This window comes from Equus przewalskii, chromosome 20 (assembly GCF_037783145.1).
Source record: "Equus przewalskii isolate Varuska chromosome 20, EquPr2, whole genome shotgun sequence".
Classification (NCBI taxonomy): Eukaryota; Metazoa; Chordata; class Mammalia; order Perissodactyla; family Equidae; genus Equus; species Equus przewalskii.
Window position 1 is genome coordinate 2,779,802 of NC_091850.1, and position 16,023 is coordinate 2,795,824.

Consider the following 16,023-nt stretch of genomic DNA (forward strand, 5'->3'; position numbering starts at 1 on the left):
GTCCTCACCATGCTCCAGCTCCCAATTTGACCACTTTCCTCCCATCCTGGGATGGGTGGCCTCCCTCTTTAAGCCTCAGTTTCTTCTCCTGTAAACTGGGGCCAATCTTGATATGGCCTCACTTGCCCAGGGTCACCCAGAAAGTGGAAAATCTGGATTCAAACCCGGGCTGGCATAATCCCAGAGCCTTTGTCGCTGCCCACATGGGATGGGAGACCAAGAGCTGAGGGGTCACTGAGCCACAGGGGCCAATTGGGGCTGGACTGGGGGCTCATATGTGCCATGTGCCTGGGATGCCTTTCCCTTGCTGGCAAACTTGTACTCATCCTCCCAGACCCCACCTCCAACGCCCCTTTTCTCCAACCCAGTCCTGACCCCGTGGGCTGGGGCGTTCGTGTCTGGCGCTGTCTGGACCTTTCAGACAGGCCAGAGCAAGGCCTCAGGAGCCCCCATCACCCAGCCGGGACATGAGGCCGTGTTTCCCACACTGACTTTCTGGGGCTGGCCCAGGTGCCCCTGCCATGCCTGGTCCCCAGGAGGTGGCTCTGCTGCCGTGTCGCCCTCGGGACCTGCCAAGTTCTGCGCTCTAGAAGGGCAGCGAGACGTTGCCACCTGACCCAGAGGCCTCCCTCACGGGAGCTGCGCCATCCTCTCAGCCGCTCCCTGCACTCGGGGCCACCCATGATCACGACGAGGCGTCCATGGCTTCACGGCCGTCCTCCGTGTGCCCTCCGTCACAGGAGGGGTGGGTGTCCAGAGTGCGGGGATCTCCTGCGGTGCCCTGGCCCCCAGGCCCCTGCTGACTCCCTGCCAGGGCCTGCTTGGGGTTCGGGGGAGCACAAGGTCCTGCTGAGTCCTCACGCCCTGGCCTCTCCAGGGACAGGCTCCCACACCAGCCAGCGCGCCTTTGCCTTCCGTCCTCCAGGCCACCTCAGCCCACAGCACGAATGGGGAGCCCACGGTCAAGAGAGGCTCCGTCCTGTGTCCAAGCTGAGCGCGCCCCTCCTCTGCTCATGCACCTGCCGTGCCTCCCCATCACCTCCTGGAGAGAGTCCAGCTCTGGCTCAGCGTCCGAGGTCCTGCCGCATGTGGCCAGATCCTTCCTTCTCCCTTTGCCTGGTTCTCAGTCACTCTTTGGGTCTCATCTTGGTTGCGGTTCCCAGTATTAACTGATGGCACAGTCTCAGGACACATTAACTGCTGTCAGAGACCAAATACTCACGGCACCGAGCGTGTCAGCACGTCAGGCCGAACGTGACTCTTACACGGTGGCTCATTGTTCGCACAGTGTACAAACACGGGCCCCACTGACCATGGACAGGACGCTGCGTGCAGCCGAGGCAACGGGACTGCCCGAGGACCTCCGTCAGGCGTCCACACACTTTCTCTAAAGGGCTGGGTGACAAGCCGTCGAGGCCACAGCCTGCGGGTGCCGCCGCTCAGCTCACTTGAAAGCAGCCGCAGACGATACACCAATGAGTGGCCGTGTTGCTCCCCAATGAAACTTTATTTGTAGCCACTGAAATCAGAATTTCATACAGTTTTCACATATCACAAAATGTTCTCCTCTTGCCAGGTCTGATTTCCGTCGTTCAAGAGTGTGGCAGCCATGGGTGGGCGACCTGAGCCACGGCTGGCAGCCCGGGGCCAGGCCCTGAGGGGCAGAAGGGCTCCTTGTTGACAAAGTGTCGGAACCATTTCAGGCGTTTCCAGGCCGCCAGCTGGGACACACGCGGGCCGGCCGATGACGAACTGTATGTGCCCATTGACAAATGGCAGGTCTGGGGACACGGCATTTACAAGGTGTCAGGACAAAGCCAGGGCTGGCGGCTGGCAGGTCCGCCCCAGGCCGCACTGACCAGCCGGGTTGCGGCAGCCATTCTCCGAACCCTGTTTACCAGGTGTTGGGTGACAGGGCCAGTGGCGGGTATCGAGTCACAGGGCAGTCACACTGAGACTTGGGCACAGCGACAGCTCTAGATGCCAGCTGTTTACAGTGACCTGAGTCTGGCTGTCTCCCGGGCACTGGACGCCGGTGTCCAGGTGGTTGGTGGCCAGGCTCCTCCGCAGGGCCCGCCCCTGGCCCCTGGCCTGCTGCTCCGGCACTCGGTGCTCCCGTGCAGAAGCTCAGGGGAGGGGGGGGTCGAGCGCTGCGGCCTGGGGTCCCAGGCTCCAGCCTGCATTCTCCCTCTGCCCATCCCTGGCTGTGCCACCTTGTACGCATCACTTAACCTCTCTGGCCTCCACTCCCTTCTCTGTAAAATGGGCACAATGACGGATCAGGGTCGCCAGACAAAGTACAGGATACTCAGTTAACTTCACATTTCGAATGAGCAGCGCGGCCCCTGCAGGGTGAGGCGCCCCCGCACAGTCTGGGAGAACTCAAAGGGACCAAGTTTTGCTGCTGGTGCACAGGTCACGGCGCCTAGCTGTTCATTTGCTAATTCTGGCGCCCTGCGCTGAAGCCTCTGCCCCTCACGCCAGGCTGTGGGGGTGCCGGGGGGACCCCGGGCCAGGCACAGAGAAGGGGCCGGCTGTGGGCAGCACTGACTCCCAGGAGCCCCGGGACGGCCAAGAGCCTGACGGTCGGCTCACAGATGCATCGTTTGTCTGTGGAGAAGAGGTCCAGGGGACAAGAACAGAGCCATTAGCCATGAGGCGGGGGGGCCGGGCCTCATCCACAGCCTGTCCCCGGCCCGGGCCGGCCTGTGCCCTGCCAGCCTCGGCAAAGAGATGTTGAGTGAATGAAAGATGAGATTCAATAAACAGCTGTTGAATTCAGTGATTGATCCTGCCACTCTTTACTGGATATTTACTGTGTGCCAGGCACCTCAATCCCTGCCTGCCCGGGGCTCCCCATCAACAAAGGAGATGGGTAGTAATCCAGTCAACCCCATAAATGCAATCTTATACCTTGGGAAAGACCTGCCAAAGGGAAACATCCAGTGCTAGGGCCGCCAGCATGGGGTCCAGCAGGGCTCCTGGAAGGAAGTGACACCTGATGGAAACTTGAAGGAAGAGATTTGTATGTATAAACAGGGAACAGAGAATCCCAGGCAGAGGTCACCTCATGTGCAAAGGTCCTGGGGTGGGAGGGAACATGATGGTTTCATGATGTGTTCATGCCACCCTCAGCTCCCCTTGACAATTTGGAGGCTCCAGCAGGTAATTCAGAAGGCTAAGGTCAGGATGGCCAGGGTCGCCTGGCAAGTCGGGCAGGACATTGTGTCCTCAATCGCCCACAGAGGGAAGGATGAAAGCCCTGACATATCCTCAGCCAAGGCGGGGGCGAGACGAACAGCACCCGGCCCGCCTCTGCCCTGGAATTTCCCGAGCTGCCTGTCTGCTGGGTGCACCCTCCTCTCCCATGTTGCCGGGACCACGGAGCAGGAAGAAAGGGACAGGGCCACAGGCTGCTGGGGGGGTCCGGAGGCAGGGAGAAGAGCTTCGGGACACCCAGCTGGGAACTCCCAGGACCGAGAACTGGGCTGGGGCGGCAGCAGCAGCCACAGGCATCAAAGCCGCTGCCGCCGCCGAGAGCCCAACCAGGCCTCGCTGGGAGAGGCTGCATCTAGTAGCCACAAAAGCCTCCCCAGCTGGTCCAGGTATCCCCATCTTACAGAGAGGGAAACTGAGGCTCAGGACAAAGCTGTCAGCTGAGCACGTTGTGGTGACCCCGGGATGTGGCGGGTCTTGGTCAGTTAGGGCTGCTGTGACAAAACACCACGGGCTGGGCAGCCTGAACAACAGACGTTTATTTCTCACGGCTCTGGGGGCCGAAGTCTGAGACCAAAGCGCCGGTGGATCCCACGTCCAGTGAGGCCCGGCTGTCTGGTCTGCAGATGGCTGCCTTCCCGCTCCGTCCTCACGGGCGGGCGGGGCACAGGGTGGCAAAGCGTGCTCTCTCGTGTCCCTTTTATAAGGACACTGGTCCCATCGTGGGGCTCCACGCTCACGGCCTCGTCACCTCCCAAAGGCCACACCTCCCAACACACCACCTTGGGGATGAGGTTTCAGTGTATGAATTTTGGGGGACACAAACGTCCAGTATAGCAATGCCCACTTTCCCTTTTGGGGTGAGAAGATAGAGGCCCAGCCTTGGGGCCACTGGACCTGCTGGGCAGTTCGTCTCCAGCCTCAGTGGGACTGGCTGTAAAATGGGACTTGGGCCGACTGCAGGGGCCGGCCATGGGCAGACCCCCTCCAGGCTCAGCCTGAAGACAGAGGAGGGAGCCCTCGCCGGAGCCGATCTATAACTCCCTGTGCGGCTGTGGGCAGCGGGCAGAGACAGAGGCGCGTGTGCCGGGCTGGCGGGGGCGGGGAGGGACGGCTCAGCGGCCCCGCGGGCCGTTTGGGTGGTGGGAATACTGTCTGCAGACGGGCAGTTCCGGAACTGAACGCGTTTGTCCAAACTCGTCCAGCCGCACGCACTCTGCTGTCCGTGAGCCGCACCTTGATCAACCCGACGTTTAAAATACTTACTGATATTTTTTTCCAGACTGTTGGAAAAAGGCAACAAAGAGAAGAACCCAAATGTTTGATACAAAGTCTTCTGTTTGGGCAACGCGGTTCGGAGGGGTGGGGGAGGGACATGTACCTTTCCGTGAAGTCTGGCTGCCCGGACAAGCCTGGGAAAATGCTGGTTCCAGCTTCAAAATAAAACACACCTGTATTTTAAATGGTCAAAGTGTTAACACGCTACAGGTGAAGTATTCGTGGAATAGAGGCAAGCATATTGTTAAATAAACACAGAAAAAAGGGGAAAGGCGGTCAGTTTAGCAATGGAGCTGTTACAGCTGTCACGGCTGAGCGGGCTGAGACGCTGCCTCAGTTTCCCCACCTGTGTGGTGGGGTAACACGTCCTGCAGTGTGGGAACGGGGGCGGGGTGCCCGGCGTGGGCTGGTGGGAGGAGGACCTCCTGGGGTGGGCTCCCTCTTCCATCTCGGCCGCCTTTGCTTGTCGGAGGCGTCAGTCGAGGGAAAGGACGGGCGGCACATCCCGCCAGCGTCCGAACGCCTCGGGTCGCCAATCTCCAGGGTGGGAGGCTTCCCTGCGTGGCCGGGGGCCACCCCAAAGAGGCGGCAGCACCGTCCTGGCCACACCGCAGTGCGCGGCTGCCCCTTGACAACGTCCAGTCTTGGGGTTGCTTCCATTCTAGAACCATCTTGGGAGCGGTGGAGAGCCCAGGCTGGTGTCTTGAGACCCTGGAGGCCCCGGGTCACAGGGAAGCTGGACTCAGGGTGACCAGAGGGGGAATTCATGGCCTGGCAAGGGGACCTGGGAGCACCGCTTCGGGGACTCAGCGACGTGACCCCTGGGGAGCATGGTCAACGGGGTCGGGGCAAGGCGGCCAGGCCTGGGTTGGGCCCGGTGTGCACATCGGCCTCATCCGAAAGACCCGCCGTCAGCTGCTTGCTGCAGGGTCGGCAGCTCACCAGTCTCAGGCTGGAGGCCTGGAGTGGGGGTGGGGGCTCGCACAGGGGACCCACTCCACCGGGGAGAGAGACAGACAGACAGAGGCAGACAGGGAGACAGGGAGGGAGACGTGGGGGATACAGAGAGACAGAGAGAGAGACAGAGAGAGAGATAGAGAGGGAGAGAGACAGGGAGAGACAGAGACAGGAGGAGAGACAGACCGGGGGACAGAGAGAGCTCCTGGCTGTTAATCCCACCCCTCAGGTCTGGCCCGCGGACGCCTCCCCGGCCCCCAGCCAGATGGGTGCTCCTCCTGCATACAGATGGGGAAACTGAGGCCCAGAGCTGCCAAGGCCATGACAACTGCTGGGGCCCTCAGGGTGGGGAGGCACAGGGAGGACCCCGAAGGCTGGGGGCGAGGAGTGACAGGGACCCTCACGCCCCCGTTCCAGGGGGCATTCTGGCCTCAAGCCCGGCTTCTCCTGGGAGAGTCATGTGACCCTGGGGTCAGCAGGAACCTCAGTAGGTCAAGGGGGGAGGAGTGTGGTGGAACCCGGGTCAGCACCGCCTGGGCCACGTGACTCTGGGGACAGTGCCCAGGTCACTGTGGGCTCTTGACTGCAGGGCGTGTTTGAAATTTTCCATGACACAAAGCATCTTAAAGTGACCTCTGGGCTCCAGTGATCCCAGGCCTGAAGCCGCCTGAAGGGAAAGCTCAGCTCCTTCTGGAGACGGCCCTGGGGCACGGCGCGCGGCCTCTTGGGGCTGGGAGTTCCCCTCCTGGCATCCCCCTGCGTTTGCCGGGACACGCAGGGCACGCCCCACAACAGTGGCGCCAAGGCTGGAATGACAGGGCAGTGACCGCCCCTCCTCACCCCTGGGGGCACTTGCAGTACCCTGAGGGCCCCCCACAGAGATGCTGAGGGAAGCCCAGACAGACGGGGAGAGGTGTTGTGGTGGTGTCTCATCCTGTTCCCTGAGACTAGGGCACTGGCGCCGGCTTTACGGTTGATGTCCCTGAGGAAATGGACTGGAATCCAAATGGCCAGATCTGGAGAAACCCACCACTTCACCAGGAGAAGTCTCTGAGCCGCGGCCTCCTCCAGGAACGGGCCAGGAGCTTAAAGTGCGCTCGACATGCACGCCGAAAGAGCAGGGGCCGAGGTCGGCCACGTGAAAGCGAGGCCACCCAGACACCCTCATGGTGGAGTCAGGAATGCAGTGGGGAACACGGAAGACCAGGCGCACCGGGAGAGAGGAAGAAAGAAAGAAAGGGCGTTCCCAACCCTTTGGGGAAACAGACGCGCCTGGTGTCGAGAAGGGAGAGCAGGCATGGCGGACGGGCCATGTTCGTGGACGGGGCTCGGTCTCAGAAGACCCTGACTCTCCCCGTCTGAGGCTTTGACACAACCCCAATCAAAGTCACAACAGGGTTTTTGTCCCCTGGAACTTGATGAGGTTCGAAAGGTTACCTGGAGGAGCAGACGGTTGCAGTAGCCAGGACGCTTCTGTGGAAGCGCGGGCGGTATCAGCTGTCCTGCCGGACACGGGGGCCCATCACAAGCCTGGGACTGAGGCAAAGGGACGCTGACACAGGAGAGGCACATTGACCAATGGAGTGGAGTTAAATGCCCCAGAAACCCCGCGTGGGTCAGGCGTTTTGCTCCAGGATGGACAGAGTCCTTGCCAGCGGTGGGGAGGGCGGGCTCCTCCACGAAGGGGTCTGGGAAGTGCGAGGCCACGCTGAAAACGAATAAACCGGATCCCTGCGTCTCATTACACACGAAATTCAACCCCATGTGGGTGAAGGGGTTATGTGCAAAAATGTAATGAGTAAACCTTGAAAGTCTTGGTAGGAGGTGCGGGAGGTCGTGGGGTGAGGAAAGACTTCCCAGACGACAGCCAACAGGCACATTGCCTGCAAGAAAAGATGAATCAGTCTGTGCGCATTAAGATTGGGACACCTGGTTCGTCAACAGGCACCTTGAGGGAGGCGAAGAGGCAAGTTGCACACGAGGGAAGGTGTTCGCAATGTGCTTGACCGACAGAGGAAGAGTGTCACACGCATGTAAAGAGCTCCTCCAACTCGTCGTGGAGAGCAGGCGGGACCCCGGGAGGAAGTGTGCGTGGCCAGAGGTTCAGCCCCAAGCGCAGTGAGAAAGGTGCAGCTCACAGCACCAGCCAGACACGCTTTGATTGGCCAAAGCTACAGAGTCCAGCACCACCAAGGCTTTCCCAGGCGCAGGTTCATGGGAAGTGTGCGCACGGCTGCGGAGGGTGAATGGTTCCAACACTGGGGAAAACATCTGGAGTCCTTGAGCCTGTCAGAGTCCACAGCCCACATCCCCTGAAATGCCCCCAAGAGAATGGCACGCCTGCCCGCTCCTGCCGGAGGGTCCCCTCGGGGCTGGGCCCTCGGGAGGGTGGCGGCCGTGGTCTGGGAGAGGAGGAAGTGAGGAACTGGGGCTTGAAACAACAGACGCTGCTTCTCCCAAAATCTGGGGCCAGCGTCTGAGACCGGCAGGCAGGGCGGGCTCTTCCGGGGGAGTCCGGCCCGGGCCTCTCCCGGCTTCTGGGGAACACCGCACCCCTTAGCATTTCTTGGCTTGTGGCAGCATCCCTCCGGCCTCCGCTCGGCAGCCACACGGCCTTCTCCTCCGTCTCGGATCTTTCCCTCCTCTCGCTCCTCTTATCAGGATGCTGTCATTAGCTTCAGGGCCCGTCCTGATCCAGGGGAACCTCACCTCGAGATCCGGGCCTTAAATACATCTGCAAAGACCCTGTTTTCAAGTAAGGTCCCAGGCACAGGCTCTGAAGGCCATGTCATTTGGACGACACCATTTAGCCCACCACAGGGCCCCTTGATCCTGAGTTCATAAGTCCTGACACGTGGAGCAGCCATTGGCCTGAGGTCCACAGGCTGTATCTCTGCTGTTGCCGTTCTTGACCCTTCCATGTCCCCAGCCCCTGGCAAGGGCCCAGCCCCCAGGTGGAGCAGGGAAGTGCGTGCATCCAGGCTGCAGACAGCTGGGGTCTAAGTCCTAGCCCTTCAGATCTGCCACTTGACCTCTCTGTGCCTCAGTTTCCTGGCCTGTAACGCAAAGCTGATAATACGTGCCTGGGGAGGGTTGAATCGTGGCCCCCAAAAGATAGGTCTACCCAGAACCTTAGAAGTGACCTTAAGGGGTGACTGCAGATGTAATCTTGACAAAGATCATCCTGGGTTGGGAAAAACCCAAATCCAACGACAGGAATCCTCACGAGAGACAGAAAGGAGAAGACAAAGAGAGACAGGACGATGGCGGAGGCAGCGCCCCTGGGGTGCTGTCACCAGCCAGGGGTGCGAGGGCTGTGCAGCCGCCAGACACGGGAGAGGAGTGTGGGCCGGCCTCTCCCCAGGCATCCGGAAGCAGCCGCTTTGATTTCCAACTTCTGGCCCCTGAACTGGGAGAGAGGAAATTTGGGGGTTTAAAGCACCAGGTTTGTGGCAGTTTGTCACAGAAGCCACAGGAGGCTCACACCTTGCCTGTGGGGCTGTCGGGATGACTAACTGAGCTGGCACACAGCCTGGCACACAGCAAGCACTTCATAAATGCTCACTGGAGAATGGAACGTGCTACTTCAGCCAAGCACGAAGTGGGTGTGGGCTGCTGATTTGTTAGTGATGGCAGCTAGCGGGATGAGGCTCGGGCACCCCCGCCCCCACCGCCCGGCCACCCCGGCCCGGGGCGCCCTCCTCCCCTGAGCTGGCGGGTTGTGTATTTCCTCTTGTGCACGGATGCCAATCCCCAAGGTGGTGGCGAGCCAAACGGGGCTGCCGCGGGCGGCTGGAGCTGGACACTGTTTGTAACTGAAACCCTGGCCTGCGGCTTTGGCCACCTGCTCCTGAAACCAGCCCGCTGTTTCCGCCCACTGAGTAAGTCCCCAGGGAGGCCCCGTGGCGGGTGCAGGGGGCCTGGAGGGTGGCTGACTCCATTCCCAGGAGACCTTGGGGATCTCTCTGAGCCTTAGTTTCCCCATCTGCAACTGGAGTGGTCGGGGGAGGGGACTGCAGGCTCCCAGCTGGGGAGATTGGGTTCCAGGATGCTGAGTAAGTGACTTCACCTCTCTGAGCCTCAGTTTCCCCATCTGTGAGCCGGTGAGAAACACACAGCCTCCCGAGCAGCTGCATGCGGTCATATCTTTCCTTTGGGAGACACAAATCGCATCCTGTCACTCGCCTCGAGACCCTCCCAGGGTGCCCTGCTGCTCTTAAAGTGAAGACCAACGACCTCCCCGTGGCCCCCGTGGCCCCCAAGTCCCCAGGAGGTCCAGCCCTGCTGCCCTTCCCACATCATCTCCCTACAGCACCTCCTTGCAAAGAAGCTCATCCCTACCTCAGTGCCACCTCCCCTAGGAGGCCCTTCGTGGCTGCCGCATCTAGAAGGACCCTCCCTCTGCCACGACTGGCTGTGTGTCCCACTTTATTCATGCTTTCCACCTCCCTCCCTGGCCCCAGACCATGAGTCCCACAAGAGCAAGGGTGTGTCTCAGTTGTCGCCAACCCCAGCCCAGGGCCTGGTGCACAGTAGCCACCTGGTAAGTGACTTATTACTGTGATTATTTGTGAGCACGTTGACTCGACACTGCTGAGAACAGCAAGAAAGGGCATGTGGGTGGGTTTGACATTTGAGTTGAGACCTGAAGGAGGTGGGGGAGACACATGAGTGTTTTGGGGAAGATGGTCCCAGACAGAGGCACAGCCTGTGCAAAGGCCCTGAGGCAGGAGACTGCCTGACTTGTTGGAGGAGCTTTGAGGAGGCCATTGTGGCCTGAGCAGAGTAATGGAGGGATGGAAATGGGAGCAGCAAGACCATCAGGGCCTTGTGGCTGTGAGGAGGACCTTGACTTTCACCCTGAGGGAGGTGGGAGCCCTAGAGGGTTCTGGAGAGAGGAAGGACGAGTATGACTCCTGCCACCAGGGAGGGAAGAATCTATGGGAGATGAGAGCAGAGGCGAGGAGACTGGGAGGCGGGGCCTGTGCTGGTCCCGGGGATGGACGGTGGGGCTGGACCAGGTGGTGAGAAGGGGTCGGATTCCGGAGCAGTTTTGCTGGTGGATGGGGAGGGGCATGGATGGAGAAGAGTCAAGGATCCCTGTTTGAGCCCATTTCACAGGGGGGGAAACTGAGGCTCTCAGGACAGAGGGATCTGGGCGGGTGCCCCAGGCCCCTGCGTCTCTGGGCGGCCGGCTCCCTCCTGACGTACCCCCGTCCTCTGTGGTTCCTGGTTTTCTCTCTGTAACTTCAGTCCTTGTTGGAGGGCGGGCTCACCACGCACGGCTGGCGACAGGCTCAGCGGGCTGCGCAGTCACTTACTCCCCGGCAGCCCTGAGACCCGGCCCGGCCTGTTCACAGGCGGGGAAACTGCGGCTCAGAGAGGGCAAGCAGCCCTCCAGGAGGAGGAGCGGCAGAGGCAGGATTCGAAGCCTGGGTGTTAGGTTCCAGACCTTGTTCCCGGGCCTGCACTCAGCCTGGGGGGATGCGTGTCACCAGACGTCCCCCCAGAATATCTTATTCAGTTCGCAGCTTCAGATGGGGCTGGGGCCCGTGGGTGCTGGGAGCTCGGGTCTGAAGCTGCGGCCTTGCGTTTCTGTGGCTCTGGGCATGGCCCGAGCATCCGCTCGTCGTTCCCGCCACCTTCAGGTGCTGGCCTTGTGCAGGGCCGTGTCCCAGGCCCCACACAGATACCCCAGTTCCGCAAAGTCCAGGCCACACCAGAGGGAGGCACCAGGAGCTGGGGGTCCTGGGGTCGGGGAGGCAGGGCTTCCTGAGGAAGGGCCCTCCGCCTGAGAAGGCCGGCGTTGCCCCCCTGCCCCCGCACCCGTGATGGAGGCCAGGGAGGATGCAGACACGGTGGGCTGTCCTGACCCCAGAGCCTCCCTGGGCCCGACGCCAGCCGCAGACCCCGCCCTCTGGTCCCCATTCCTGGCTGGCACCAGACAGCTGCCAATGCCACTCGGACACGGCCTGGGCCACCCGCCAGACGGGCCACTGGGAAACCAACTCTAGGACGTGGGGGTGTCCCCACCCAGCCCTTCCGGGTGGAACCATCTGTGCTGACCGTTCATGGGGCAGGCCCAGGGGGAGGCCGGCTGGGGGCAGCCTGAGAACCCCAGAGCCCAGTGGCTGGACCAGGGTGACAGTGCTGCCACTGGGGCCGGAGACCGTGGATAAGACTCTTCATGGTACAGGCCTCAGTTTCCCCATCTGAAAAAAGTGGAGTGGGGCCCGTGTCTCGAGACTGTGGGTGTTGAGCTGCTGGGCTTCCAGGGTCGGAGAGGGGTTCTTCTGTGGTCCGGGTCTTCTAGGCCGCAAGTGAGGGGGTCGTTGGGGGAATTAGATGTCGAGGAGCTTGCTGCGGGAGGCCTGGAGCCCAGACACGGCCAGGCCCGGGCTGGAGCAGGGCTGGTCCGGGGCAGAGCTGAGGGACAGACAGAGACAAGAGACAGCGAGAGGGAGGGGGCAGTGGGGGGAGACACAAGCCCCCTACCTAGCAAATCGTGGGAAGCTGGGGGGCAAGGCCAGCCGCCAATCAGCCGGGCCCAGGTGCGGAGCAGGTCTCCGTGTGCTCTAGAGCAAGCCCCCATTATGGGGGAGGACGTCAGCGACAGCTTCCTGCAGGCCAGGGCCCGCGGCTCTCACCTCCCACACCTGCAAGGAGGGTCAGCCACCCCCATGTCACTGGTGGGGAAACTGAGCCTCAGAAACTGCACAGCTACCTGGAGGCAGGGCCAGGACTCGCCCCGGGTCTGCAAGACGTTTGTCCACCGACTACGTTACCCACAGCCCCCCAGCCGAAACTGTGTGACTTCCCCAACCCCCCAACCCGAAAGCACACTCGAGCCCTGCCCCTCCCCACAGCCGGCCCCAAGGATGTTTTTCTTCTCTCCTCCCTGGTGTTTGGGTTTTGGCAGGAACCGGCCTGCTGGAGTGGCGGTCCCTGCCGGCAGGGTCGGCCCAGGGCGGGGAGGGGCCAGGCGCCACCTCCATCGCTGCCCTAAAGCAGGGACCCAGGCAGGTCCCGTGCTGCGCCCCCTGGGGCTCGGCTTCCCCCCATGGAAAGTGGGGCCCTGCGGGTGGCGGCCTCGAGGCCCGGGACGCATCGCCGGCCGTGGCCAAGGGGGCTTCCCACGGCCCCGCCAGGGCCCCACCGCCTGCCCGCATTAAACATTGCTGGAGGCTGGCGGCGCTGCCCGGGGCCTCCCAGCTGGGGACAGAGTTGGCCGCAGAGGCCCCAACCCGAGTCGGGGCGGGCAGGGTGCAGCCAGGGCCGGCGGGGAGGGCGGCGCAAGGGGGCACTGGAGAGGAGGGTGCTCAGATGGGACCTCAGGCACAGCGAGGGAAAGGAAATACAGGGATGGGACCCCATCAAGGTTAAAATTTCTTCCTCCAAGGACGCTCACAAGTGCAAAGACAGCCCGCGGAGTGGGAGGAAATACTTGCAAATCATGATCTGACAAGGGATTCACGTGCAGCACAGATAAAGAATCAATAACGGAAAGAGACATAACCCGATGAAAACCAAGCAAAGGGTTTGAGTGGACATTTCTGCAAAGGGACGCGTGGCCCATAGGCGCCTGCGAAGTTCAGGGGACCAGTGAGACCAGGGCCCCGCCCACGCGGCAGGCCGCCCACCCAAGAGGGCAGACAGAGGCGCCGATGAGGACGCGGGGACTGGAACCCACGCCCCTGCCCAGCCGCCGCCCAGTGTGCGGCCAAGCGGAACACTGTCTGGCGGCAACTCAGTCAGGTGAACCCAGGACGACCCCGTGACCGGCAGTCCCTCTCCTGGGGCCAGACCTGGAGATCTGAAAACAGGCGTGCACGCCAAAACCTGTACACGGTGCTCACGGCAGCACGGCTGACACTCGCCAAGGGGGTGGCAACCCAAGTGTCCCTGGCAGAACAGACACAAAGGCCACATGGCGCACGATCCCATTTATACGAAACGTCCAGAACAGGCAAAGCACAGACAGAAGCACGTGGGTGGGTGCCGGGGCTGGGGAGGCGGGCGGGGAGGGGGATGATGGAAATGTTCCAGAACTAGGTAGAGATGGTTGCACAACATGCACAAGATGAATGCACTAAATGCCACCGAATTGTTTACTGTAAAGGGGTGAATTGCATGGTAAGTGAATATATCTTTTAAAAAAAGAGAAGGGACAGGCGAGGGTGCAGAAGTGGGGCAGGCGTGCCCGTGTCATGCCCTGCAGTGCACTGGCTCAGGGGCGGGGGCAGAGGCAGAGAAAACAGCTCTTTCTGACCAAACCCAGAGGCTGCTGGACAGACAGAGGGGGAAGGTATCCGGGGAGATAAACTGAGGCAGCCTGCCTCCCGGATGGAGACATGCTTCCCACTTCTTGGTGGGAGCTGGGGTGAAGAGGAGTCAGACCAGGAGAGCTAGAGATGGGGGTGTGGGAGGGGGGCGGCGAGGGCTCTGGAGAGGCCGCCAGACTGGGACCCTACTGCCACCCGGGCTGCGGCACCCGCGCAGGCTGAGCCGCAGCAGGAAGCATCTGTGAACAGCTCACGCCAGGCCCGGCTCTCCGGCTCCATGACAGCGCCCCCTGCAGCGGGAGAACAGACCCATAGGCCCCCAGCCCCCGTGGGCTTGACTCCATCCCCCGTCACCCACTCCGCAGCAACCGCACCTGCCTCTCTTCACAGTCTTGGCCCGAGCACCACCTCTTCCAGGAAGCCCTCCCTCACCCACTGTTCTTCACGCTTTCACTTGTCACTCTCCCAGGTTTATCTGTGGGATGGTTGGATTAGCGTCTGCCTTCCCCACCCGACCAGAAGCCCCTCATGATGGGACCGATCCTGACCTGTGTGGGACTGGGCTTGGTATACAGTAGGTGCTCAACGCTGACCTTCCGAATCAATGAATGAACGAAGCTGTGAAACGGAGACTACCACAGTCTGAACTCCTGGAGCTGTGGGGAGCAGCTGAGGGACTGCCGCTCAGAGGAGCCCCAAATACTGAGTACACAGCAGGAGCTCAGTATCACTGGCCCAGAGCTCTGCTAAGCAGGACTGCTCAACCCATGAGGTAGGGACCCAACCAGTGCTCTGAACTTTTTCTTTTACATATGGGCAAGCGGAAGCCCAGAGAGGAACTCCTGTGGGTCATTTCCTGGCAGCAGAAACAGAACTCAAAGTGGCTTCAACAAAAAGGAATCTGATGAAAAAGAAAATCCCAGGTGGTGGGCTTCAGGCATGGCTGCATCCAGGGACTAGGGCTCCTTTTCTCTGTACTGGTGTCCTCCCTGCAGCTTCTCTCCAGGCAGGCTCAGTCTTCTCCCAGTAGAAACAGGGTGCCCATTTTCCCCACTCACTTCAGCAGCACCCCAAGCCCTGCTCAGTGAAGGCCTAACTCCAACCCCTTGACCAGAGGGCTGTGCCTGGAGGTACGTTTTCGAACAACTCCAGGGGCCACCAAACAGAGTCCTGTGCTACTTAGTGGGCCCAAGACAGCCTGCATGGGGGTATTTAGCTCCCCGGAGGCTCCGCTGTGAGGGGGGTCGGGGGGGGGGCATCTGGAATTGAGGGGGGAGCTCTGAGCCCCAGGGCTGAGGTCATTCCGGTCCTTCTCGGGAGGCCGCTGACCCTGCATCCCTACTGTCTGTCCACTTGGCCCTGCCGCTGTCCAGGCCTCCTCCAAGGGCTGGAGCCCAGCCGAAAGGATGCGGAGAGCGATCTTCAAGGGAGGGCACGCCGGATGGCGGCGTCAGCAAACGCTTGAGCAAACGCGAGGAGGTGGCAACTCCAAGAGAGGAGCATTTGCGGAGCAGCCAGCCCCGCGGCAGCTAAAGCACCTGGGCCATGGCCTCAGTTTCCCCACCTGGAAGCAGAGGGCAAACGGAGGCTCCCCAAGCGGCGGGGCCGGGACCACTGCCCCCTGGCCTTGTCGGCTGCCAGACCTCCCTCACCCAGAGGCCTGTCTCCTTTGCCACAAAATTCAGCATCTCTTGGTTTCAATCTCAGCCTCTCCCCCTCCCCCTGCCCTCGTCGAAAACCGGAAAAGTCTGTTTTGCAAACTCCGTGGGAGGCGGAAGGGGCGCGGGGCTGCCTGGGAGAGGCGCGCCGCTGCCGCCCCCTGGTGGCCGTGGGGGAACGCGCGGCAACTCGCTTAAGGACGGGGGCGGGCGCGCGGGGCGGGGCCGGGGGGCGGGCGCGGGGCGGGGCCGGGGGGCGCGCGGAGGTGGGGCCTGGGGCGGGGCGGGGCCGGGGAGGGCGCGGGGCGGGGCCGGGGGCGCGCGGAGGTGGGGCCTGGGGCGGGGCGGGCGCGCGGGGCGGGGCCGGCGCGGGGCTCGGGGCGGGGCTCGCGTCCAGCAGTGGAGCGCCGAAGGACCCCCCAGGTCCTGGCCTGAGCCCCGGGGGCAGGGCGGCGGGCCCCCAGGAGGGGCGAGGCTGGGGGACAACCGAGGCTCCCGGTGCGGGGTCTGGACGCCGCAGCGTCCCCAGGGCCCGCCCGCTCTGCCCCCGCACTGGGTGCTCCCGCGCTCAGAGGGCGAGCCTGATAAATGTGGGAGGGAGGGAGGGAGGGAGCTCTCCACGGGGGCGTTGG

The 16,023-nt window shown here is 62.1% G+C and overlaps 1 long non-coding RNA gene across 3 annotated transcripts; it reads left to right on the plus strand.

The window, feature by feature from the left end:
* The first annotated feature begins 9,162 nt into the window (after positions 1–9,162).
* Positions 9,163–15,595, plus strand: LOC139077776 (uncharacterized). 3 transcript variants are annotated; one of them, XR_011530246.1, is made up of 5 exons: positions 9,163–9,332; positions 9,530–9,994; positions 12,851–13,442; positions 14,203–14,505; positions 15,107–15,595. It is a non-coding gene; the product is annotated as an uncharacterized lncRNA (long non-coding RNA). The 3 variants fall into 3 exon arrangements; XR_011530247.1 differs by having other exon boundaries at positions 9,164–9,332; positions 9,536–9,994; XR_011530245.1 differs by lacking the exon at positions 9,530–9,994 and having other exon boundaries at positions 9,173–9,332.
* Positions 15,596–16,023: the final 428 nt, after the last annotated feature.